The 25,433-nt window shown below is 38.4% G+C and overlaps 1 protein-coding gene across 2 annotated transcripts in view; it reads left to right on the forward strand.

Annotated features, from left to right (window-relative positions):
* Positions 1–25,433, forward strand: part of AMMECR1 (AMMECR nuclear protein 1) — a 105,464-nt gene that overhangs the window by 64,388 nt on the left and 15,643 nt on the right. The gene's annotated exons all lie outside the window — the stretch shown is intronic.

Genomic DNA, 25,433 nt, shown 5'->3' on the forward strand with positions numbered 1-25,433 from the left:
CCTGGCAGCATAATCCTTCATTTTTTGATGTACACCTAAATTCATTCACCTTAATATTGTTCCATTTCCTTTGCATAGAGTGAAGACTAATAAGTTTATCACTAGAGCTAGTAGCAAGCTTTCTACTTGTTTTTTCTAAGAGTTTTCTTAAGTTTATTTTCTAAAGAATCAATGGAATTTTGTTCCACTCAGTTACAATAGACTGTTTATAGTGCTTTAAAATAGAAAGTACATTCTCGCATGTGTAGACCTCTAAAATTGTCATCACTTAAAATAATTGGTGCCTCCAGATCACTTTAGATTTGAGGCTTTGCTCCATTACAGGATCTTCCTCTTTGCTGTTAAAATGCCTTGTCAATCCCAATATTAAGTAATATTAAAATGGGACATGTTCTTTCTTACATGTCTCCGAGTTTGTTGCAAGCTGAAGTTCATTTCATGCTTCTCTGCTCAGCTTGAAGAAATCAACTGCTCATCTCCTGGAGTCCTTCTGAAAGACCTAGTTACCTTTATTGTGTTGGGTTTATTTATTATGTGATCTGGAATGTTTCTGTCTGTGTCCTTTGAAACCTCAGCAATCAAAATGGTCAGTGAGAAGAAGCTTATAATAAAATTCAAAGCAATTTCTCTGTTGAAGGGTAAAAGCCTTAAAATCTTAACTATTAGTGAGCCAGACTGGAGAAAAAACAACTTGCCCCTTGCACTGGAGAGTGTTTCATTTAAGTGTACGCTTTACAGTGCCTGATCGAGAACAATGAGCTTGTGCAGAAAAATACTCCCGAAGACTAGGAAGAAGGTGATAGCCAAAAAAGTAGTCTTTGCCCATAGATTTTTTCCTGTTCTCACAAATCAAATAGTGCTGTATTCTTGCATACCTTTAAAAATGCTTATAAGATTCTTGTCGCTGCATTCTAACTCTGAAAGCTGAAGTCAAAATATATGAAAAGTGATGCAGATTAAAGGGAACTGAAATATTTTTAGTGCGGTATTTAAGCGATGGCCACATGCTGTGGAAGTTTATACTAGGCTGTTCAGAGGATAGTTCAGTAATTTTCAAGACAAGAGAAAAATGAAACCATATACCAAACAATTTTTCAAAAATCTTTGTGAGATCATCAGTTGGTTTTTTTTCTTTAAAAAAAAGTTATATTTAGTGGCATATTGGATTTTATTACCTTTTATGGGGAACCTTTTTCATGTCTGGCACCAACAATGTTTTCTGTTGTTTTAAAAACAAAAAAACCCAACCTAACAAACAAAAAACCAAACTTCATATATGACCACTTAAATGTAAAGTTCATATCTGAATGTATGAAGAAGTTGTTCCCTTCTATCAATCATTATTTAAAAAAAGAGAGGGTTACCTGTGATTAGTTTCCTTCATGGTGTGAGTCTTTTCAACTACAGAGTTTCAAGGAGAGCATTTGAGGAATAAAAGAAGCACCTTTGAAGCGTCTATGGACTTTCAGAGTTTGGAGCTCCACAGGCCTCCCTAGGAGGGATCAGAAATTTGGATGTTATAGCTTGATCCAGCAGTATGTGGGCAATAGGCTCCTGCAGAAGACACGACAATTCCTGAAAGAGGGGGAAAAAAAAACCCCTTCAGGGAAAGCAAAAATTAATCAACAAAGCGGGTAGAATGAGAATGGGCTCTCCACTTCAGAAAGTGGAACTTGACCAAAATTTTCAGTTGAGGATACAAGCAGATATTCTTCTGAGTTTATTTTACTTTGAGACCGAGACACACTTTTCTTCAGTTATTCTGAAGATACAGCGTGGATAAACAGAACAAGGTGGTTTGTCTAGTTCATTCTTACCTTTTTCAGCACCTTCTGTGGAGTTGTGGCCTGAGTTTCAGTGAGTAAAATGGTACAGAAGAAAAGCTGTTCTTATATGCCCTGGTGCTTAAAGATCAAAATGTCCTCCATTTCCTTCACACATGATTTTATTACAAACACGCTGAGTAGTGCTTAGGATCATGATAAATTTTCCTTAATTCTAGTAGTGATCTCTAGTTGTATACGACGTGTAGCGTATACATCTATCTGCATACAATAGTGTAGTTTCTTCGAAATAGCATAACGATAGTTCATCTAGGAATCTGAAGTGAATGATTTCTTTCTTGGGGCGCCTGCACCCCCCCACACCCCACCCCCCACCCCCCCCCCCCCAACTTAAAAAACATCTTTTTGGGGTCTATAAACAAAAATGGTGATGATGTGTGACCAAGTGAGTTTCTCTTCCCCATTTTGAGCACTGTAGGTTGTTATGCTGGTATTGCCAGTATGTTCTAAACAGGAAATTTATGTAGAATGATTCATCATTAATTGGATGCATCTGCCTAAGTCGTGAGGAGGGATGAGAATACCCATAGTTAAAAATGCTAGTACTGTATTCCTGATAAAATCTACATGTTAGAATTCCATTTTCTCTGCAGTTATATCAGTGAAACACAGGGGAAAGGAAGTGTAATATTAAAATCTTCTGCAGAACTTCATGAAAAGATAGATTCAGTTTTAGTAATTGTTACATAATTTTACTAGGAGGCTAGCTGGATTAAAATCTATCCTTGTCCAAAATGTTTTACAGTATTGAATATTGTATATTAGGACATAAGTAGTTTATTATGGGCAAAGTAGTCCTTTAGACTGAATGTGTTTGTTGAATATCCCACCTGAATGCATAAAAATAAACCAATCCAGATTATGAAAAATACCTTGTGTTTTACAGCTCCTTCAAGAAAATACACTGAACTTGGAAGCAGGTTACCACAGAATTTCGTAACAGGTTGACAAATTACTTTTTCGTGTATTCCGTTCAGCATTAAGACTTAGGTTTTGGCATTGAAGTTTTAAACTCCTGCTCTCTTACTCTTGAGGTGCTGAATGAAATGGTTTCATTTATTAATTTTAGTTTAGTTTTTCTATCCATTTCATCTAATTTGAAGTCATATTTTACACCTAGTGGATATAACAAGTATAGGTATATAAATTAAGTTTTAAGTCTGCGTTGGTTTATCCTGTCAAGGCTAGAATACATATCTGGGGAGGGAAATAGTAGAGAGGAGGTAGATAAAGGGAGATGTTATGTGACAGAGCATTCTGTCATAGAAGAAAGCAGTGAAGAAAAACTGGAGGACTCCAAGCTGTAAGTGGATTAGCATAATGGCTGAAAACTGGATTTAAATTTTAAAATAATACGTAACCCACCCTCCTTAACTAGCATAGGCCTGTCTTCACTATGTGACGTAATCAGTCTTTTTTGTTGTGTTCTACTTAACCACTCCACCTGAGAGAAATATGACTGCCGTCAGACATTCAGCCTAGATGTGGTTGATCAAGAAATGAAAACAAAGAGGGCAGCTTGGGATGAGAAGCACAAGATTGAAGGAAATGAAACCTGCAATGAAACCCAACTTTCTCATAATTGAATTCGGGTGTAGATTCCATATGAGGATTTGGCTACCAGTGGCATCAACTACTGCTCTATGTTTGTTGGCAATTCCAAGAGTCTTAGTCCTTGTTGTTGCCATATCACCTGCCTGCTCTCTGTGGAAAAGCATTGACCCTTTCTTCCTGTTCCACACAGTAAAGTTAACCATCCAATTGTAAGACTACAGGATGGCAAACTTATTTAAGGGGTAAAATTGAGGAATACTGAATGACTGATCACATTAATATTGATGTTGGCCTTATTTACTGAAGACTAGAGGTAAGTATTCGTGCAGACAGGGCAGTTTCCCTCTTGTGTTTAGTTGAGGTTACTACTCTGTTTAATGCCTGTTTCTTTTTACTAATCATAGACTTGTTCAACCCTCCCTGTAATCAGCCCCTACAACTCAGTGCTAACTTTCCAAAGCCTTTACTATCAGGCAGTGTTGCTATGGGTGTAGATAGTCATTGCCCTTGATCCAGGGCAAAGCATACTCATGTATCAGACTGCAATTTTTGAACTGCAGTTGGGGGAATTATATATGTTTTTGACATTTGTTGTGACCTTCACTGTTCACGGAAGTCATAGTCTGAATTAATTCCTGCAAATAGCATTTCATGTAATATTTCAGAGCACATTGTTGCTTCTGTGTTGCCCACTGATAATACTTTGCAGGCTGTCTTATTTTGTAGCTCTGATTTATAGTAGACCACTGCTGAAAGTCAGCTTTTTTTAATTCTATTACTACTGTGTGTCTGGTGGCCACCAATGAAAAATGCCTGATAATTGTGAGATGAAGCTTACACTATCACTTTCAAAATTAAACTCTGCAGAGAGCAATGTAGGCTCTTGACAGCCTGAACTCACCAGTGTTATGCCATTCTTCTAAGTTTAACATCGTCTTTAAAGCCAGGAAGCATCATGTTGCTTGCTTCCTTTTCATTTGTATGTTTTTACGAAAAGCAGGCGGCTACTGGTTGCCTCTGAGTTTTCAAGGACATCTTATTGAGGCAGAGGCCACAGATTTTGCCCCTACTAAAGGATGATCAGCAACAGAGGGAGGATCTCGAGGTGAGAATAGGTGCTTAGGGAGATCTGTGGTAACATGGTTCTGCGTCTAGTTGAGTGGATGGACAACCAGTGTGTCCCACTGAGCATGTGAGAAGCCAGTGGCAGTGGCCATCTGGAATGTGTAACTCCTAACTCCCGCTTTCCCCTACGGACCCCGGTTAGTTGTTAAGTTTTTAGTCGGGTTCAACTTAAAATCCACTAAGCTTTATTATTAAAAGTGTCGTACATGCTGCCAAAGCTGTTTGAGCCAGTAAGGCTGCAGGCAGCTGGGGCTCCTTGGGTGGTCACAGCACGTCTTTCACTTACACCATCGTATCCCTTCGCTGAGTGGGAAGGCTCTGCCCCAGGGTCTGCAGCTAGGAGTGATTTCAGAGCAGCCTACGTTCCTGGGGGGGTAGGAAATGGGGTACCAAGCTGACACTTAAAATGGTGTACTGAGTGTTTCTCCCTCAGCCCGGGGCGGGGTCTTTCTGGCCCTCAGGAAGGTTCAAGAATGCTGAAGACATTGCAGGACAGCTTCTCTGCTAATTTGTACCCTGGGCCCCATTGAAAGATGGGAGGTTGAGGATGTTGCCGTGAGGTGGACGTCTTCCAGTGACCAGTGTAAGGCAGATCCCGCTCGTCAGGTAGTCAGCAGCAGAGTGGGCGGTTTAAGTGATTCTCATCGCTTTGTAGCCATCTCCAGTCACTAAAACTCCTTAGCAAAAGGAAGGTGTCTGAGCCAAAGCCGTGTTTGAAAGGGATTAGGAAATGCATAAGCACTGTAACCTTGTGGCATTATTGCGCTGAAGGCAGGAGGGAGTAGCTGTTTCAGAGAAGGTGGGAATGGACCCGAGGAAACAACAGGCCATATCAAGGCAATAGAGGAATTTAAACCAATTTTTACTAGACTTATTTTTACAACATATTCTACATGACTCAGAGATAAAGTGTAACGGCTAAACATACGGCATCTTTAAGGTTTTTTTGTTGTGTGGCCACAGGATTTGTGAGCTGCCTCAGCTGCCAAAATACAGAGTAGCTGAGATGCTCCCGTTCTGTTTGGTGTTTTTACTCTTCTGTAAATTCGAGGTCCGCTCTCCCTGTCTGCTGGCCTGTGCTGCACCTGATTTACCTTTGCGTATAAATCACTTGCAAAGGTAGCTGTAATTTTCACTTTTGCTAACAGGCTTAAGTGAGTTCTTTTTTTGTCCTCAGCAGTTGTCATATCTGAGCCACGTGCTGTTTCTCTCCCCCCCAAAATGCAGTGCAGGAAAGGGTGGGGGACGCTGCTGCAGATGAGTGCGTTTCAATTGAAATCGGTAGTGGGGGGCAGACGTATTGAAAGTGATTTCTGTCAAGCACAGTTAGACATTGTATTTGTTAGAAAATGCATCCATGAAGTTTCCTGAATTGGTGAGTAAAAGCAATTTAATCAGGTTGTTCTAGTTTATAAGTGAGGTGGGATGTCTAGAGAGCTGTAATCTCTTTTGTTGGGCTGATGCAGTCACATAAAATTAGATAAGCTTTTAGCATACAAGCCTTGTGTAAGTTGTTAGGAAAGCCTTTTTTAAGAAGGCAAGTTAATCTTAAATGCAATAGAAGCCTGCTCAAGTTTTGATTTTTTTTTCTAAAATTATTTTATTTGTATTTTGGTTTGTCCTTTAATTTATATTTCTGTTTGCTTCTGATTATCTTTTGAAGTTGTAACTTTGCACATGAGATGTACAGGGTTTCCATTGGTGTTCTGGACATTTAATTATAGTGTTAGTAAAGATAAGGTACATTGTGTTAATATTTTATTACAATCTTTACAGGAATTGCAGCTGACTTAATAGAATTATCTTAAACTCTAAGTCAGAACTGGGCCAAAGTATATTGAGACAGTTCAGCAGTAAACTTTGCTTTACAAATTAGAAGATAAATACATATCTATATATCTATATACTCGTGGTGGTGTTGACCTCCAGAGGTGTTATTAATAATCTTAGAACCCTCTTTCTGTTTTCCAAAATGCTTCTGGTAAAATAGAAAATGAAGGTATTAGCACCTTAATTTTTAAGTGATGACTGATTGCCTTTAATGAAACTGAGGCAAAATTATTTTAACATACAGATATTTTGTACAGCCTCATGTGTTTTGCCTGCCATGTCATCTGTATAGAGATGAGACTTTACTGAAACGTGGAGCTGTTCATATTTCTAAATTTCATCTGAGCAAAAAAAAAAAAAAATTGTTGCTGAACTATTATAGACAGACATTAATTTTACAAACACCACCACTTTAATTTGGGTAAATCATCCGATCTGTTGTAGTGGAATATAATTGTTTAGTAGTAAAATGGATTGTGATGTAAACTCACAATACCAGGAACTCTAAATGAAGTATACAAATTTGAATTTATTGAGCCAGGCGTAGTTACACTCTGAGAGTCAATTCAGTAAGTAGGTCTGTAATGATTTTGTGCACACAGTGCCAGGTCGTTATTTCAGGGAACTGTTGCTTAACAGAACTGTCTACTGCCTGTTCTCCATGGGCAAAGCTAAATACCAGACTGGCTCTAGAAGTGGAAAAAACCCCAAACTTTTGCTTTAATGACGGCTTAAATGCTGCTCCTTATTTGATTATGAAATGAAAATAAAATAATGTTGTTTAGGAGGGAGAAGGAACATGCTCTAGTGAATATATATTTCTTGCACATTATGTGTGTTGAGGATGTAGTAATTCTGCCTTAATTTTTTTTTTATTTAAAAAAAAAAAGGTGGGGGGAATACCAGTTTTGTAATTGTTGGTCTATTTTTCCTGAGAAAAACCTTGCTAGAACCTTGGACCTAATGGTAGATGATAGTCTGTTTCCTTAGCAACACTTCCTGAAAGAAAGCAAAGGAAAACACTACAAATGGAAGGACAGTCCTTAGACTATTATCGTTATGAAAGGAGGAGCATGTAACGATGGCCTACCAAAGCTTTTTAAATAAATCCAGGGTTATCAAATATTGATAACCATTTTACTGTTTTGCTGGGAAAACAATTGTAGAATATGGATTCTTTGGCACAGGGGAATGCATTACTGCATTTGGTAGATAAACTTACTCTGTGAATTCACTGTTTATGAAAGGTAACTGGAAATCTAGGAAAAATGGTATTTTAGAATTCAAAATTATTACAAAATTGCTGTATAAAGCGGCTCAGTGAAGTTTGGAGGGGGTTGCTGAGACTGTCATAAGTCTAGGATCTAAGCAGTAGCATTTGGTATAACTAAGGAAACTGTCCAGAATTAAAATACTTATTTCATCAGCTTATTTTAAACATGCATTAAAAATTGGGCATTTCAAAAATACACTTCTCATAAAATGCATGCTTTGAAAAAGCCATGATCAAGCAAAATAACTTGCATTAGTTGATGTAATTTATGGTATCTTGAATAAATCGGATATTCCTGAAACTTGATTAATATGAATGAGTAACTGGGGAAATCCAGCAGTTACTCAGACTTTCCAGATGGGTTTCAGGGAGGAGCCATGTCATTTGTGACTCCAGCCTTTCCCACGATGCTGTTGCATCTCATGTTCTTCCCACACAGGCTCCTTCTGTTACGCTAAGAAAATAGTGCACACCCTGTAAGTTCAAAGACTGAGTTCCAATTGAGTTGAAACACGAGTTTGGTTGAAAGTAAGATTTGTATTTGTCTTTGAATATTACTTGACATAAGTATTCAGGAGGGAGGGTGGAGTCAGGGGAACTGGCTGCCCTGGTTTTCCTAGGAAAGCTCTTAAGAGTTGCCCTAACTCTTACTTTTCCATTACTAGTATGGATAGCTGTCGATAGTCCATGGGTTTTGGTCAACTTTTTCATCTTATTGTATGATACTTTTAAAGGGAACGTCTTCAAAACATTTCCTAAAAATCCTTTAGAATGGATTTTGCTTTCATTTGAGACTTTTGGTGACTTAACTGATTCCTTAAGCACTACAAAAACATACTGGGTTATGGGCAGGTGCTGAAGAATACAAGATAGGACTGCGTACTCACGCAGCAGAGAGAGGTGTAGATAAAGTGTGTCTCAGAGCACTTGCGTTTTAAAGAATGGTTTTGCATATTTGGAAACTCTTAGCTAGGACAGAATGGAAGAAGTTGGCATAGAAGTTACCTGTTTCCGAGCAAGTTCCTCTCTCTGGCTGTTCTCAGCCTAGCAGTAGATGTTTGTTAATAATAGAGTAAGGGACATTTCCCACAACTTTATTGCTAAGGTGGGAGAAAACTTCCCACTGCACGTACTGGCCAGTGCTTATATGTGCTAAATATGAGAAGGATGTTAACATAGTTTGTCCCTCACTTCCTCAGATGCTGGAAATTGAGGTGCAGCAGTGGTGTATGAGATACCTTGCCCAGTAGAAGTAAACTTAAAGGCTTTGTTTGGCTCAAGGAGCTAATTTTTGGTGAAATTTACTGTTTTAATACAAGTTATCAGGGATTAAGCAAGGTCAAAGGAAAAAGAATTCTCTCTTATGCTTAGAAGCTGTTAAAATCTTTAAACTCTGCAGCTTTGTGTGGGAGGTACTGTGGGAAAGGAGTCTCAATTAAAGTTTTCAGTCTGTCAGCACCTCCTCCATTTAGGTGTTTTCTGATGCTTCCTTTTAAGACTGTATAAAGAAGAAATAGCATGAACTGGGTGTGGGGGACCAGGCTCCAAAAGCCCTCGTTATCTCTGTTCACTTTAACACAAAGATGTTGAAGCTTTCGAAATTGAATTTACCATTTTCCATAGACAAGAGTAAGAAGAATTAAAATGCTTTTGTAAACTGTTGCCTGGTATTTTTAAATAGTACCAACAGATACCTGTTCCTAAAACTCATTCCTGTTGACACCAGGAAGAGAGAAGTTGTGTTCTTTACAGAGCTGTCGAGCTGAGATGGTGGAAAAGCTCTTGGAAGAAGAAATAGTGATATCCACCTCTGGTGGGATGTAAGCAGCCATATAAAATGCTGAAGAATGTCTGAGGACATCTAAGCCTAACCACACTTCAGATTCTGAGGTAGTCCAAAAGTCTTAGAGGCCCCAGCGCTCTGTACTGTTCCAACTCATGTAATGTATGTATTTGTGAGCATGTGGTCTTGGGGGGCAGAGGGGGAGTTGACCTATCTTGAATTTCATCATTTACAAATGACTGAAGTTTTTTACTATTCATTTGATGCATTGTAGGAGGGAATATATAGTTACCTGAAAATAACAGTTATTTTTTTCCTAACATGATTTAAAAATACAATATTAGGGACAAAAGCACTCCAGGTTTGTCTCTTCCCTTTGAATTGTTGATTTGCTTTTCAAATTCTGCCATTTTCAACTGTACTCCATAAAAGTGTATGGAGTGATATATACACTCCATACAAGTGTATATTGGTGATAACCTTTAATTTAGAAACAGAAATTGAATGTGCTTTGATTTCTTAGCTATGTAAATGACAATGTATTGATTCAGTTTACAAAGCATCTAATGCTGTGGAAGTATGTAAATAAACAGTTTCTTAGAAATATTTGATGTAGATCCAAAAAAATTTCTAACCTCACAAATTCCTACTTTTATGTGAATTTTCAAAACATTTCAAAACATTTAATTAAAACTTTTCTAAATGCAGTTGTAATTAACACATAGAGAATAGCTTTTTGACCATAGTGGAGAATAGCTTTTTTGGTCATCAGTACCAATTTCAGCAGGACTGATAATGCTCAATTCTTAAAGCAAGGATATTGGGGGGCTGGGAGGGAATGGTGACATGCACCTGTGTTTTAAATGTAACATGCAGGCTACAAAGTCTGTTAGCTCGCATGCTTAAATTTAGGTTTGCTGTTCCAATGCAATAATCTTTCCCCCCCAAATGCAGATTACTTGTAATAAAGGGTCAATAGTCAGGCAAGTAGTCTCTCAGGCTGGAGAAGTACAGTACATAAACAAGTCCCACAAGAGTTAGGGAACTTGTGCAGATGTTAAGGAGCGCTCTGAGCCGGAGCACAGCTCTTGGGAACGTCCCCATCTGTCATGCGCTGCGGCCCCAGCTCCATTGAAAAGGGCCTTTGTGATAATGGCCCTGGCTAACTCTTGTGTAAGTCAGTATATGAAGTCAGGTATAGCAAACTTCTACCAGCAAGGAAATGTGACTTTGAAGTGAATGATGTTACGCCTTCTTATTTTTACTGAATTTTTCAGTTGAGTAAATTTTAAGTAGTTTGAATTTGGTTTGATTTGACAGGGGAAAAGAAGAAAAGCTCTTGGGTCTTTTTTTAACAGTACAACTTTTTGATACTTCAAGTAATTTCAATGACTTATACTTCGATAATACCACAAACTGAAATAGGTCCCAAGCGACCTGTAGCATGCACTTAATTCATCCCTTTAGATACCAGCCTAATTGCCAGTAACGTTTTCAGTGTTTTATTCATAAACAAAAGCCAGATTAGAAAGACATCCACACTGGAACATTCAGACAGTGTTTCTCAGTGTAGAAGACTATTCATTTTTTTCTCTATGAGAAGAGTTGCTAAAGAGAATGATTTAGAATAAAAATACATTTAGTATGTAATAAAAAGTTTACTCCCATTCAACTGAAGTGTCAATGTAAAGCAAAAATGTTTAAAGCCAGAATACATCGACTCAACTGTATGAAGTTTGAAAGAGATTGGAATGTCTGCATTTAAAAAAAAAAAAAGCCAAAACCAACAAAACCAAAAAAGTTCTGTGTGCATATGTATGTTTTTAACAGCTTCGGTTCTTATGAAAGACAATTAAAAGAGCTGCTTCTATTATCTGTAGGCCAGTTACTTCCAGATGCTATTGTTAAAGCCCCACAGATAGCATGTTGGTTTTGCCATGACGAAAAAGTGCTTGTTATATATATGAACACAAGGAAGGGAAAGGGGAAATGTAATTTTAAAATAACTGAAAGGTCATTGCAACCTCAGTCCTGGCATAGGGCATCACTGCTTTTCACCAGAAATATTTTTACACATTCTGTCAAGGAATTGATGCTGGTTTTGTTTCTGTTCCCAGAAGCTTCTACACAATTTGCAAGCTGGTTAGATGGCCCTTTCTCATCCGTGCTGAGGATGCAGTTTGCTCACTTAGCTAGAGAGGCTTTTTTCCTCTGACCTAGACTGCTAATCCCTCATTGCAAAGAGCAGCAGCTGTGCTTTGTCTGCGGAGGTCTCTGCACTGCATGCAGCCTCATTCGTTAGAGCAACCCCCTCTTTGTGTGTTCTGCTTTTTCAATTACCGAAAGGGTGACTTTCTGTTTTCTTGCTCAGAAAACCCTCTTCGGGTTTATGGCAGTCTACAATGCATGACTTCCCCCGCCCCCCCCCCCCCCCAAAAAAAAAAAGCTCCTGGAAACCTACTGTTACACACAATTTCACAAAACTGTGTGTTTGACTAAAGTGTTCCTGACATTCGGGAGGTGAAACATTTCTGAGTTGCTTTTTGGAAAGGTGATGAAGCTTATTGCCATTTAAATATTAAACACTTTAGATAGATGTGTTGAATTGTAGCTCTAGTGGATATAATTAAAAATAAACCGATCTTTTGTGTGTGTCCACACTGTATACTCATTTAACATTGAATAATCAGGCTTCAGTTGCTCTTGGTATAATCCCCTCAGTTAAACATACGTACCGATGTAAGAAGTTAGTGGTAGTTGAAAACGAAGGTAACACAAGAACAGAACAGGCAGTCATTTGCTGCTTTAGGCTTTATGCCATGAATGGCAAAACTCCTACTACCTTCAAAGGGAGGATAATTTGGCCTGTAGCCTCTCTAAGAGGATATGATGTAAAATATTTAATTAGTAAGCACAAATTTCACATTTCAGTTAACTCATAGTCAAACATCCGTGTTTATACTTTCATGTTGTGTAATAATCTTTATTCTGGAGCTGAGCAGAATTTTCAAATATATGTAATACTGTTGAGATAATGCATTCCTTGAATACTTAAGTTACAGTTTTTGAGGCTATAGACAGATGTAGCCTAACCTGAACCTTTTGCCTCCTCTCCATTTCAGAACTTCCTTTTCATTCCACTTCAGCTGGTTTGATTTGCTACTCACAAGCCTGGTTTAGAGTGGAAAACATACAGAGCAACAGCTGGCAGACTCGGAACTGAACGTACTGTTCAGCTGAGCTTGCAAAGGTTCTGTTGCTTGGGCATCTTGACCTTAGATACAGTGATTTGTGAATGCCCCATCCAGTCACTTCTGTAAGCTGAGCGAGTTGCAGGTGGCACTGAATGCGCCACCCCAAGTAGACAGAATTGCGGCGGAAAACTGGAAGGAATAAAGGGATGAAATGGTGACCCACTCTCATGAGAGACAGAAGTGGCGGAGTTACTAAAAGGAGCATAAGAAGGTGGCATACAGACAATGTATTTGTGTGTGAAAGAAGATGAAGGGAAGGAAATGCAGGAAGCAAAGCTTCCATCTCTATAGAATGTGTTTATGTCTAAAACATACTGGGTTTTAATTGGTGATTTGTAGAGGTATTGAAAAATCATAGCCTAATCTGTTAATGAGATTCATACATGAAGTAAAAACCTACACATGCATAAAATTAACAGAAAAAAATGTTGAGAAGCCTTGTTTGTTGCCTTCAGTAGGGAATTAAGTTTTGTCCTGATGCAGCAATTCCTGTGCCTGCGTTCTAGGATGGCTTCATGATAGCAGGAGTAAGCGTCTAGAAACCAAAATGGTTTCTCTTGTGCCTACAAATTCTCATGAAGTAAGGAGTGGCTATTTCTTTCCCTGAGGTCTTGTTACATACGATGTGCCACAAGGGATTCATCTTGTGCCCGTCCTTTTTACTGTATTTATAAAAACCACTGAGAATTAGTGAGATGCCAGGAGCTCATATACCAACCTTTCCACGGACAGCACTCGGATTTGCATCTCTTTGCAGAGGTACTCGCAGTATGTGTAAGAGATTGCACTTAGATAAGAAACAGCTGCCTTAAACATAATCCAAGTTGAGTAGTGATATTGATGAAATGTGTATCTTCGGAAAGAAGCCAGGATATTATTCAGTGCCCTGTATTATGAGTGGACATATTCCAATCTGTAAGTGTGGACCCTGGGTTATTCTGAACGTACGCACTTGTTCCAGACTTTCAAGGCTGGATTCTGTCACCTTTCCTTTCATTCCTCATACTATACTCGTCAATACCTTCATATTTCAGATTATGTTATTATCTTAATCTTTTTCTATGAAACATCTAATGCAACACCTCAAGTAAGTGAATATGATCTTTGTCCTTCTCAGTTCAGTTACTGCATATTCTGCCATGCCTTTTGCTTTCTTTATTCTTAACCTGATTATATATATTTAATTTGTCCGTCACTGTGGTTTCAAAGTCCTGACCATAAAACATAGTTTCTGTATTTGTGACAAACGGTATAAAAACGAAGCTTAATTGTAAAATTCCATCCCCAGCATTTACTGTCTTGGTTGTTTTTAAAGTGACCCATATTGACAACTAATAAAAATTCAACTACATTGTATTTTTATATAAAAATACAGTTTATAATATGTCTGGTGACAAAAGGAATATTGAGGAAAATCAAATACTCTTTTGTTCCAGGCTTTCCACAGTATAATAAAAATAAACCCTTTTTACAAGCTGCAGGAAATTGAACATGTAAATGTTCAAATTATATTAATATATTTATATATCACTGCATTGCTGAGATATTTAGGAATATGTTTTTCCATATATACGTGCTTCAGATGAGGCTTTTTAAAGTGCATAAAGAATTAAAAATATTTCATGTTAACTTGTACTTTTTTTAAAATTATGACTTGAATGCATCTTTAGAGGGGAGTAATATTTTATGAATTGATTAAATGAGGGTTGAATTCAGCAATGAAGTGGCCTTAAAACATTTTTGTCTTGACTTCAGTATCTGTTTTGGGGTGGAGTGGTGATCTTAGGTCAGTATTGAGGGACTTGCTGGAGATGCAGAGAATTCTAGAGACTTGTTTTTATGCTCCTAGGGATTTGAGTGGTTAGCCTTGCTCAAGCTGTACCGATCTAAATGTAATTGAGCAGTTCATTTTTGTTAATTATCTAAACTTTGCCATCTGCTGGAGAGCCTTTTAGTGACATTATAATTTAGTCCAGTTGGAGCTCAATTAGTTTTCTGACTAGTCTGTTATCATGTGTTCACCAAACAAAAACCTACACACCAAACCCTGGTCACTTTTGTTACTCAGTTTTTAAATGAGCCTCTGGAATGCCTGTGACAAGCTTACTGTGTTATGTTGTGAGAATGTTTTAAGTGCTGTGGATTTGCTTTTTATGTATCAAACCAGGACATTTCCATGGCAATTGACACCTTTCAGCTTCCAGAACGTTTGCACGAGTATGGCACAAAAATTGTCACGCCTTTTTGAATTCCATTGTCCTCATTTATCCCAGCGTGATGATAGATGCAGGGAGGGGTGAGGGGCGATCCAGGAAAAGGCAGAAAAGAAGCTGCCACCTACGAGGAAACCGCTGCATACAGCTGCTTTACCTTGTGTTCCCCTGTAGTCAGAAAATCAAGGTCCGTGCTGAGCAATTCAGAGTGCAGACAGCTGTTTTGCATGGATATACCGAACCGATTTTGTTCTGCTCTGGAAGTATGGAGTGTGTGGAACATGGCAGTTACAGCTGCTTTGCTGCACCTGGGGAAAGGCGCAGGAATTGCACGCTTTGCGTTGTAATTCGCTATAAGCTGTACCTCTCGCTCACCGACCTGTTACGTGAAGACTTTGGATTTCGCATACCTTTGTGAAGGCATACCTCTAACTGTTACTGAAGCTCTGCTGCATCTTACAGTTAGGTTAATGTAAGATTTCTCTTTTTTTCCCCCCAGTGTAATAGCACGTACTGTATAGTAATGCAAAATGATCCCCCCACACCCTGCGGGATTAAAACAGTGTGAGAAGAATGCAGAGTTTTTAACTTACTTGCTCTTTCTTCACATTCAAGGAGAAAAGTCAGTCCTTTAGAACCACAAAAGTGATATAGCGTAAGATTTCTGGCTTCAGGAAACAGTAAGGAAGTTGAAGCCATAGAAATTTAGGCAGGACACCACAATAGTACTTTGTGGATTTTTGTCATTCTAACTGCATTATATTTTCTTTTGGGAGCAAATTGCAGGAGCTGTGACTTTTGTGATCGTACTTTTCCACTTGAAGGCCGTAACAGCTCGTACACAAAAATCTCCTAAAGTTTAAGGACCTCTCCATACAAGCCTTCATTGTTTCCTTGACAGATTATAGCAGTAAGAAAGACAAATTCAGGCATTATGTCTACACAGTGTAACGTTATTGTGGCATAATGATGAACTGGCTTTATTAGAAGAATCTGGAGTGTGATGGAATATTTCTCTGGGTAATTGTCAGAGCAGTAGAAAAAACATCTTAGAATATTCTTTTTTCTTCTAAAAAGCTCGGTTTAAATTTATGGAAGCCTTAGCTTTTACAGCTCCATGGTTATGAGCTTGCTTTTCTTACGAGAAGTTTTGAAACGGCGAGGAGTTTGATCATTTTCCTCTGGTATTTACCTAAGACTGACAGACCCAGCTGAAGCACCAGCAAGAGTGAAACCTCCAGGAGTTTCAGACAGCGGTCATCAGGCAGGCGCGCATCGGCTCCGTGTCTTCACAGGCACTCGCGTTGCCCGCAGAGTCCCTGCGGAGCGTCCCAGACCGCGTTATCATGCCGTGCGTGCCGGGGGTTGACCTCTGCATGTGCCAGGAGTCAAGATAGAGTAAGAAATCAAGGTGAAAATAAGGATTTGTCTGGACATTTTAAGTATCCCTAGAAATATTCTATAAACACCTCTTTTGTTGAGTTAAACAACTGGTGAACTTGTTTGGGGGAAAAACAACGAGGTCCCAGAACCTTATCAGCAACACCAGTACGGTTTGCTTTTTGATTGTGTGCCTGGGTGGCGCGATACACATGCACACACACACAAAAATACTGTTAAGAATATAATTGAAGCCATTACATCATTTTCCACTTGTATGTGGAAATTTTCCACTTGCAGTCAGTATCAAACTCGGTATGTATTAAAGTAATTTTTTTTTAAGATTTCCATAACCCTTTGCCTACATAGTGTGATGCCTTAGTGACTGTTGCATTGCATGCTGTCCAAGGGAACTGCTTCTGTACAAATGTTAAATCAGTGAGTTCATACAGCACAAGGAACAGGTGGTAAAAAATAGTTCATGTACAACGGACATAAGCAGTGATGAGGAAACAGTTGAACGCAGTGTATCCTAATTGTCTCTCCTCAGGTTTCAGGAGTAGTCCAAACAAAATACCTGAATTACTCTCCTCCTCCCTCCCCTTTATTTGACTACTAGTTAATATTTTTATAAATATATTTTTCAAGAATTTCCAGCTCACTGATGAAGTGTTGACAGAAATCTCTAATTTACAGCCATAAATACATACCATTTTTAATACAGCTTTTGTTAACTTTGCCTGTGTTACAATGTCTTCTTTTTTTTTTCCGGCATTCTTCTTGAAAGTAGTCCCATTAAGGGGGGATTGTTGAGGTTTTGCTGGGTTCTGTCATCACCAGCAGCAGCCGCTTCTGCTTTGTTCCAGCCCGTGAACCGTTTTGACGTGGCTTGCGCACTGGTGTTAACGCGTCTCTGCGTGGGAGGATGCGCGTTACCCCTGCTCTGTTCGGCAGGAAGCTGCAGCATTGATCCAGAACCTTGCCAAATTGTTGTGTGTGGTTTTTTTTTTTTTTTTTTTTTTAAAAAAGCACATCTTAGATTTAGATGAATAATTTTACCAACCAAGAAGTTTAGGTGTCTTGACTTTGGCAAACTCCCTAAAGATGAAGTTTTTAGATCTTTTAACATCTGAATTCAAAAAAAGCTTTGAAATGTAGTTCTTGTCCCTGTTGTTGCTCTTACCTGACTGGAGAGGAGCTCAGGAAACTACTGCAGTGAGCAAATGATGGTTTCTCTCTCTTTGGTAGATGGTTCTTCTTTTGCCCAGAGGTTCTTTCTTCCTTGTCACTCAGGCAATTTGAAACTGGTAATAAAACCTCAGTATATTAGTTTGTCCTTCAGGATATTGTGAAGAAACCAAAGTGTTCTCTTAGGAAAATGTTTGAAGTAGAACACTGTAAACTTTTTGTTATGTCCTTCTGTTTCTGGGTCTACTCTTAATAGTTATTATGTATTTTTTAAATCAGTGTATTATATTAATCTGTCATGCCATCTGCAAGTTGGACAATATCCAATCCTGCATAGTTGTTTAAAAAAAAAAGAAAAAAATGGGAATGACTCTGTAAATTCAAACCGATGTGTTTGCTGGCTTAGTGTATTGGGTCCTGTGACGACTGCAGCCTTGCTGACATTAACCAATTAACAATTTCTATACTGCTAACAATTTCCACACTTACTAGAGAGGTAAGACATTTTGGAGGACATATAGACAGCTTATTTTAAGCACCTTAGGCTGCCTAAAAAGAGACTTAATTGTCTTACCTAGTCAATGAATGGAGGTTGCCTTTGCTGATGAGGCCTTCTAAACAATTTATGTACATGCTCTGAGTTGTCTTTTAGAGGAATGGTACTCTTTTCAAAGCTGAAATAACTGTCTAAAATAGAGTATCAGCCTGTTCCTTCTTCCTATTAAACTGCGTGACTGAATCCAGACAGAGATGGGGAGAGAGACTTTCTGGCATACTTCAGTTTTGTGGAGTTAAAAAAATTGATTGAAGAGCCAACATGCCAGATCGATATTTTATTTCTCCCACCTGAAACACCGTTGCCGTTGCCTGCTGCACTGTGCTAATAAAATAGGCTAAGAACTTCAGAGAAGTATTTCTGTGCCAAATGTCGACAAGTGTGTATTTCTTTTTTTACCCTGCGACTGCCACTTAGCAACAAAATGTGAAGGAAGTATAAATGTTGTTCTTTCCCTTTCTGTCTCCCAAATGTAAGGGAGGGTTCAGGAAAAACACGTCATTCACAGTTGTTTTGCTTCCTGGAAATGACCTAAAATAAAAAAGAAAACAAAAAACCCCCCAATATAAATAAATTCTTTTTCCTTGCATTCAAGTGATTTGATGATGCATGTAAATCACTCCTTGAAATCTCCGTTTAAGTTGGCAAAACTCTGCTGGTCATAAATAAATTCGTTAGAAGCCTGTCATGTGGGTTGTGTTAGGCTGCCTGATCTCTTACGCTGAAAGCTAGGAGAATTTTATTTAAATAACTTCACTTTCTGAAGAAGAGCACATTCTGCCCTGTTTTCCTGGCTTAAAAATTAATTGCAAATTTTGGAATGGGAAGTTGCTAGTTTTTTCTGGTCTCTGCCAAACTGAGTTATGATAGCGGATTTTCATTAGGAAAATACTGGTGATCTGCTTAAGTGTTCCTTAATTTCTTCTTATTGAAGTTACTGAATGAAAAAGTAAAAATCTTAACTAACTTCACTCATCAGTGACCCAGCAATGGAAAAAACAATAAATATTGCCGTATTTTTTTTTCTGAAACCCTGGCACCGAGTGTCTCTTGCTGCTGTCATCTTTGCTGTTATCTAAAATCCAGTGAGTTTGCCACTCATTAATTTCAGGATATTTTGAATTAATTGAAGAGCAGTATCTAGGCCCTTAGGGCTCAGTTTACCGATGTAGGGCCATTTCTTTGTTAAATGCATTTTCTAAGGTAAATCTGCTAGGCAGGTTTTGCTCTGTGAAAGAATCGAGAATCTCAGGGTTATACTTACTGAGCTAAGGAAAAGGGGTTTTCAGAGCAGATAGATGGTAGGCAGAGGACTTAAATTCTACAAGTAGTGCCAATGTACTGTTTATCAGAAGAGGGTAAGAGGTTGTAAAATGAGATCTTCAGCCTGTTTTTCATAACTCTACTGATGATATTTGAAGAATTGTTTAGATGCCAAAAAATTATGGTTTGGTTTAGCTGTCTTCAATATCAGAAGCTGGTTAAGAGAAAACTGATTATAGCAGAGTGAACTGAAAAAGTAAGGGGAAATTTATTTTAATTGGATTAATTTGATTAAATTTATCAGTTCTGTTTTGATCAATCCTCTGGGAGCTATGTTTCTACATGGTACGCTGAGCAGATTGTGAAAGAGGGGGTGTCACAAAAAGTAGATTTTTAGGAGTCGGGGATCTTGGATTCTATTCTTGATTCTGTCACTTACTCACTGTGCAAGCCTCCTAAATTGCATGAGTCACTTAATGTCTCTGCCTCATTTACACTTCCTATAAAAGTACTACTTATATCATGCCCAGTGTTTGACAGTTGCCTTTGCATCTCCTTCCCCTGTGTCATGTTTTAAGCCCCCAAAGTAGTTTCCAGTAACGTACAAAATTGTATCCAGTTTTGCCTAAACTATCCAGTTTGGGTCTGTAGATGTGACTGTCCCCAAAACAGAGGTTTAGTGAGAAATTTCATTGTTAATAATTGTCATTAAATAACAACCAATAGAATACCAAGAATGTAATTCATTTAATACTTCCATTCATCTACACCTAAATCCTGGTTTTGGTGCTTATATGCCATCAAACTTTTTTAAAGGATCTTTTAAATTCAATCACAAGGTTTTTCAGGCACTTGTAAAGTGAGTAATGTAGCTCCATTGCTATTTATTTCCCCAATTTGTGTCCTACTGTTGGTTACCCATCTGCCGTGTCACATTTAAGAGCCATAGGTTCTTAAAGACTGAAGCTGACTTTTTTTTAAGGCATTTTTATAGCCTACAGAAATTACAGATGGACACCACAATGATGTATTGCATTTTGGTTCACCTGCTCATATTGTTATTTCAGATGACTCAGAGAGCTGCTTTGGTGGTATTTTACAAAAACAAGATGTAGTCTTAAGGAATATAAACCTTAATTTTATTTTTTGCTAAACTTCATGCTGTTTGTCATGGTAACTCAAAAGACTTTGAACAATTTCCTTTTCTTTAAATATTTTCAGTGTCTTTAAAGTGTTTGCAAGCTTTTCTAGATCTCAAATAGAAGGAGGAGTGGTACATGGAAAATGAAATTATTAAAAAACATTTCTGGAGAGCTTACAGCCAAACAAACTTCATTTGAGGAGAAGCTGAGATTTGTGTAGCATGGCTCAGCTGAAGAAAAACTGACAGCTGAGTAACACCTTGTTTTGTTTTTTTCTTGACTGGCAATTACTTGATCTTAGTAGGACACCCAAAACTGCATAAATAAAGTATATTTAACTAGAAAGGCTGTGCATGCGTGTGTATGCATTTTGTGTCTAAAAATAGCTTTCTTTGAACAGGATTCAATTTTAACTTTGCCTGCTTCTCTTTTAACATGGAGTAGAACTCCATGTGGAGAAACTAGCTGGCCAATAAAAGGGCAGTAGAATTCCCCTTGCTTGGCACTGCTTCTTTTCAACTCTTCGCTACCACGTACTTCCATTTAGTCAGCAGCAATATATGTAAATGAGTTCTGGGCATTAACGAATAAAGAACAGATGGTTTAGAAAATGCCTTTAAAATTAGTATTTTTTTGTCTTTAAAAGTAGTTTTGAACTCTGCCTGATTTTTCCAACTTATTTTACTAATTATTTTCACTTACCCTTCCTTAATTCTAAGTTTAACAGAAAAATTGTGGAATTAATGTTTTTGAAACCTGGTATCTAATATGCCAGATTTTGTTCCATTATCATTATCTCTTTCTAATGGAGGAATTAACAGAAGAATATAATATGGATTGAGTAAGATTTTACAATCACATTCTAATACTACAAGCATACTGCTTCCATCAAATAAAGAGAACAGAGTCTCCTCTGCTCATCAGGAATGCCGGCAGACAATTGTACAGTGACTTTTCATTCTGAACAGCTCGGACCAGTAACAGGCTTTTGAGGAGAACAAGCATACGTCAGCTTGTCTGTATTTCAGGCTTGCCTTGAGTTGGTCACCCAGAGGCATGCTAACGTGGCAAGTGAGGCAAAAGTCTGAACTGACATGCGTACGTCTTTGTAGAGCGTATGAAGTGCATGGTAAGTGCCGAACTGCTGCCTCTACAAACTGACATTCTTTCTTCCCAGAACAGGAACAACAAAAGTAAAAGCTCGTGCAAACTTTTTTATCCTTGGTAAGTGTTGAGATCTGCTGACACTTCCGAGGGTGATGCCAGTCTGTTAACCACCGAGAGCTCAGGTTTTGTGCCGTGTGGGCAGCTGCCCCTGAGGAGCTCTACTGGGACCCATCCGCTTGTTTTCCTGACACCATCGGAACAGCCGATGGCGATCTGTTCGCTACCCACAGAGAGAAGGTTTAGGCTCAAGGATAATGGCTGAATTCTGAAGGGAAGCATCTCTAATGAGCTATGTCTCCTGCTAACCAAGCATTAAAGATGCAAAAATGAAAACAGTTACTCTGTGAAGAGATGATACAAAGCTGGTCTGCTTTCAGGCTTTCAGAAGGTACGTTGAACTTACTTTAGAGTTTCGACCATAGTAGTAACAAAAGAATGACTGAGAAGGCAACTGATACTCTAACTGTAATATACAGCACTTACACATTTCCTAGTTTTAAAGTAGTATATGATGCACCTAGATCAAACTCATTAGGGCAGGTTTATTCAGTTGTAAGCTAGTTCTTCTAAAACTAGCATCTGATACAATTGCTGGACTACTTTGGTTTCATAAGTTTTGCATTTAGTAGACAGAACACTTCATGTGTAGCTAACCAGTACAAATAAATGCTGTCTTGTTGGCATCTGCCTTCACTATGTTTTGTTACAATTGCTGATTGTTTGTCAACACAAATTTCTCCAGGTAAATTTTGGTTTTACTTACCTAACAACAGAGACAAAGCTATTTTGAAAGATGAAAACAAATTGTAAGATGGGGTCTGGAGACAGGGTAAGGAGGAACAGAATAGCAGCAATATTCCGTATTGACCAGTCGCAGTGGCGTCAGAGACCGTTACTCAAATCTCTGATCTTGTTCTGCCAGGTGTCTCGCTTATCTTCAGCAGCACGAGTGCTAATGCAGGATCTGTGCACCGATGTGTACAGTCACGGAGGTGTCGAGGAGCAATTTTTCAGCAGGCTGTGCAGATACAGTAGCACCTAGCAGTTCTGAAGAAACTAGGTACAGTTGAAATGGCGCTGTCATTGCATAAGCAATATTTTAGTTATCATGAGGTAATTCCGTGAAAGCAACGTGTTTGTGCCAGTGTCGTATTATTGAATACTGGAATTAGCCAGCGAAGCTTGCTAATAAGTACGCAGCGTTCACTGCGCGGCTCTGCTTTCACTAAAACTGAACTACTTTGTTTGCTGGGTGTGCCCGAGGCTTTTGTGCCTCTGTGCGCCTTTCTGCTTCCACTGTGTTCGTGTGAAGGTTTCATATCTTGGCTTTTTATCAATATTCAAATTTGTCATGATTCACCCATCTTGCTTCAAATTATTATCTCAGCATTTGAGCAGGCTAGCTGAGATGTGGCTTAGGCGTGCGTTGTACGATGTTTGTTTCTCTACTACTTAAAGTATGTTAAATTAAGGATGGTTTCTCATCTAGTAATGCCAGTGCAGTAGATCTGCAATGAGTGGGAATTTGTCTGAGACTTCTACTGCTCACGTTGGGATCAGGTGTACACCCAGTTTACAACCATAGTAGACAACCTTTGCTTCCAAAAGTTGCAACTCACAAGTGCATTTTGGCAGCTTTAGGAAGGGGAATTGAAAGTTAGATAAACTCCTTGTGTCGAGCTGTGCAAAAAAAAGTTTTTTGAAGGTTATAAATTCTGACAATACGGGAAATGTTTTGCATGGTAGGATTGTTGCATAAATTATGAAAAACAGGTTTAACAAGTATTGGCAATATCTATGCATACAGTTGTTTTCTAAGATAACCGAATTTGTTCTTCGTTAATGAAATAATGCTTGTCTCTCCAGGCACTTTTCAGTAGTGTATTCAAATAGATTGGTTATATGATAGAGGTACAGCATACCTCAGGGAAATGAGAAATTTGCATATAAGCAAACCTGTAGTAGCAATGGATTTTTAAGAGGATTGGGGTTTCTGAACCTAATTTTTTAGTTTTTAGTAAAAGGTGGGGTAAAACACTAAAAGTGTGGATGCATGCGCTTATTAAATAAACGCGTGAAGAGCTCTTAAGTGCCGAGATCCCATCTCTGGCTCAAAATACCAAAGCTATAAACAGCTGGATTCCTGGGGAGTGTTCTAGGAAAGTACCCCTGGATATTTACTGTGTTCTTATATTAATTCATTTTGCTTACCGCTGTTAGTTAACAACTTAATGCTAGGCTAGATGGACTTCTGGTTTGAGTTGTTCTTGTGTTCAGAGTATCCTCCCTTTACATATACTTCCCCCCCCACACCCCTTACGTTGGGGGATATGAAGGCTGAATTAGCTGTTCATGTTTTCTTAGGTTGCTGTTATGCTGTGGCGATATGAGTTGATCTCTGATGTTGCTCTGAAACACCAGGATGAGAACTTTGCCTGGTTCCGAGCAGTTACAAAGCTAGCTTTGCAAATCCCATCAACAAAATCTGGAAGAATACCATCTTTTGATAGATCTTCAGTGAAAGTCATTAGTTCAATATCACTGGCATTATGCTTTAAATCTCCTTAGTGTTCCTGGTTCTTCACAGGTCTGTGTAGGCCTGTCTGACCTACATAAATGTCAAAAGATTTATCTTGGCTAGTTACTTACTGTCCCAACATCTTCTTTCCCATCTATGGCAACTTTACCTGGAGTTGCTGAGAATTACTTCTAAATAACAGGTAGCCTAGGCCTGCTAACCGTTGCATAATTGTATAATGAATTTGTCTTCATAATGAAAATCTAAATTTCTGACCTATTTTATAATGTAAAAATACCAAAGCAAATTCCAATACTATGTTGTTTTTGTAATTGTAGCGTATCTGGGAAAAATGCCTGCCTTCCCCCTGCCCCAGAAAAATAAAGCTCTGTTTTAACTCTTCAGTGTATGGTATTAATTCATGATGGGAAGCTATTTCTGGTTACACATATGATTATTTCCTTTAGCTAAACTTTACCTTTTTTTGCTTATGCATCCTTATTTGGTCTGCTTTAATAAAGTTATGCTACTCCTTACATAAAATGGTGGTATCTGATGCAGAGGCTTCAGCCATATTCTAAATACCATGGCTGTAATTGTATCAGGTAATGGCAATCTCTGGCTGTATGCCAAGTAAAACAAATAAGAATGTTCTAATTGTTAGATGAAACAAGGAGACTTATGAAGAATTTGGTAGTACTTTAGTAAGTCTCTTAATCTTAAATTGTTTTCACTCATCAAAATGGTCACTTTGGCAGATCACTGTCTTTGCTGGAGATGAGCATGTTTATATTCATACATGCCATATTTTGAATCTTAGGAGAATAAAAAATTATGAGATGCCATGCTCTCTGTAACCTTCCCTTTTCCAGTTTAACTGGTTCTTAACCAAACTTAAGCAAGTCGGTTTTTACAAATGGTGGTAACTGTGTACTGTCTGTTAATCGCTTTGTTTTTCAAAGCGTGTCGTTGGAATTTGCACCCATAGCTCCTCTCTGTATTGAATGTTACCCCATTGGGTGTGTGTACGTCTATAGAATGGTACGTTAGCCTGAGAATTAGCTTAGCTGTGTGCAGGCTTCCCTGTTACTAATCATTACCTCTGCTTTGCAGAACATCTTCAAGTCCTGTAGGTTTACAAGTCTGTAGAGCCCTTGGATGTTTTTACCTTTTTATATTCACCTTTGCCAGTACGCATGAATATTGTTCTTTTTTGGAGAATATTCTGCTTGTTTGGATTTCTTTTCCCCTGAATAATTAAGTTCTACAGTTTGATTACTGTATTTTGTGTTTGATTACTGCAGGCTATAGAATTTCCCCCTCTGCTTTTATGTGGATAGTTT

The sequence above is a fragment of the Pelecanus crispus genome, chromosome 13 (assembly GCF_030463565.1).
Source record: "Pelecanus crispus isolate bPelCri1 chromosome 13, bPelCri1.pri, whole genome shotgun sequence".
In the NCBI taxonomy this organism is placed as follows: domain Eukaryota; kingdom Metazoa; phylum Chordata; class Aves; order Pelecaniformes; family Pelecanidae; genus Pelecanus; species Pelecanus crispus.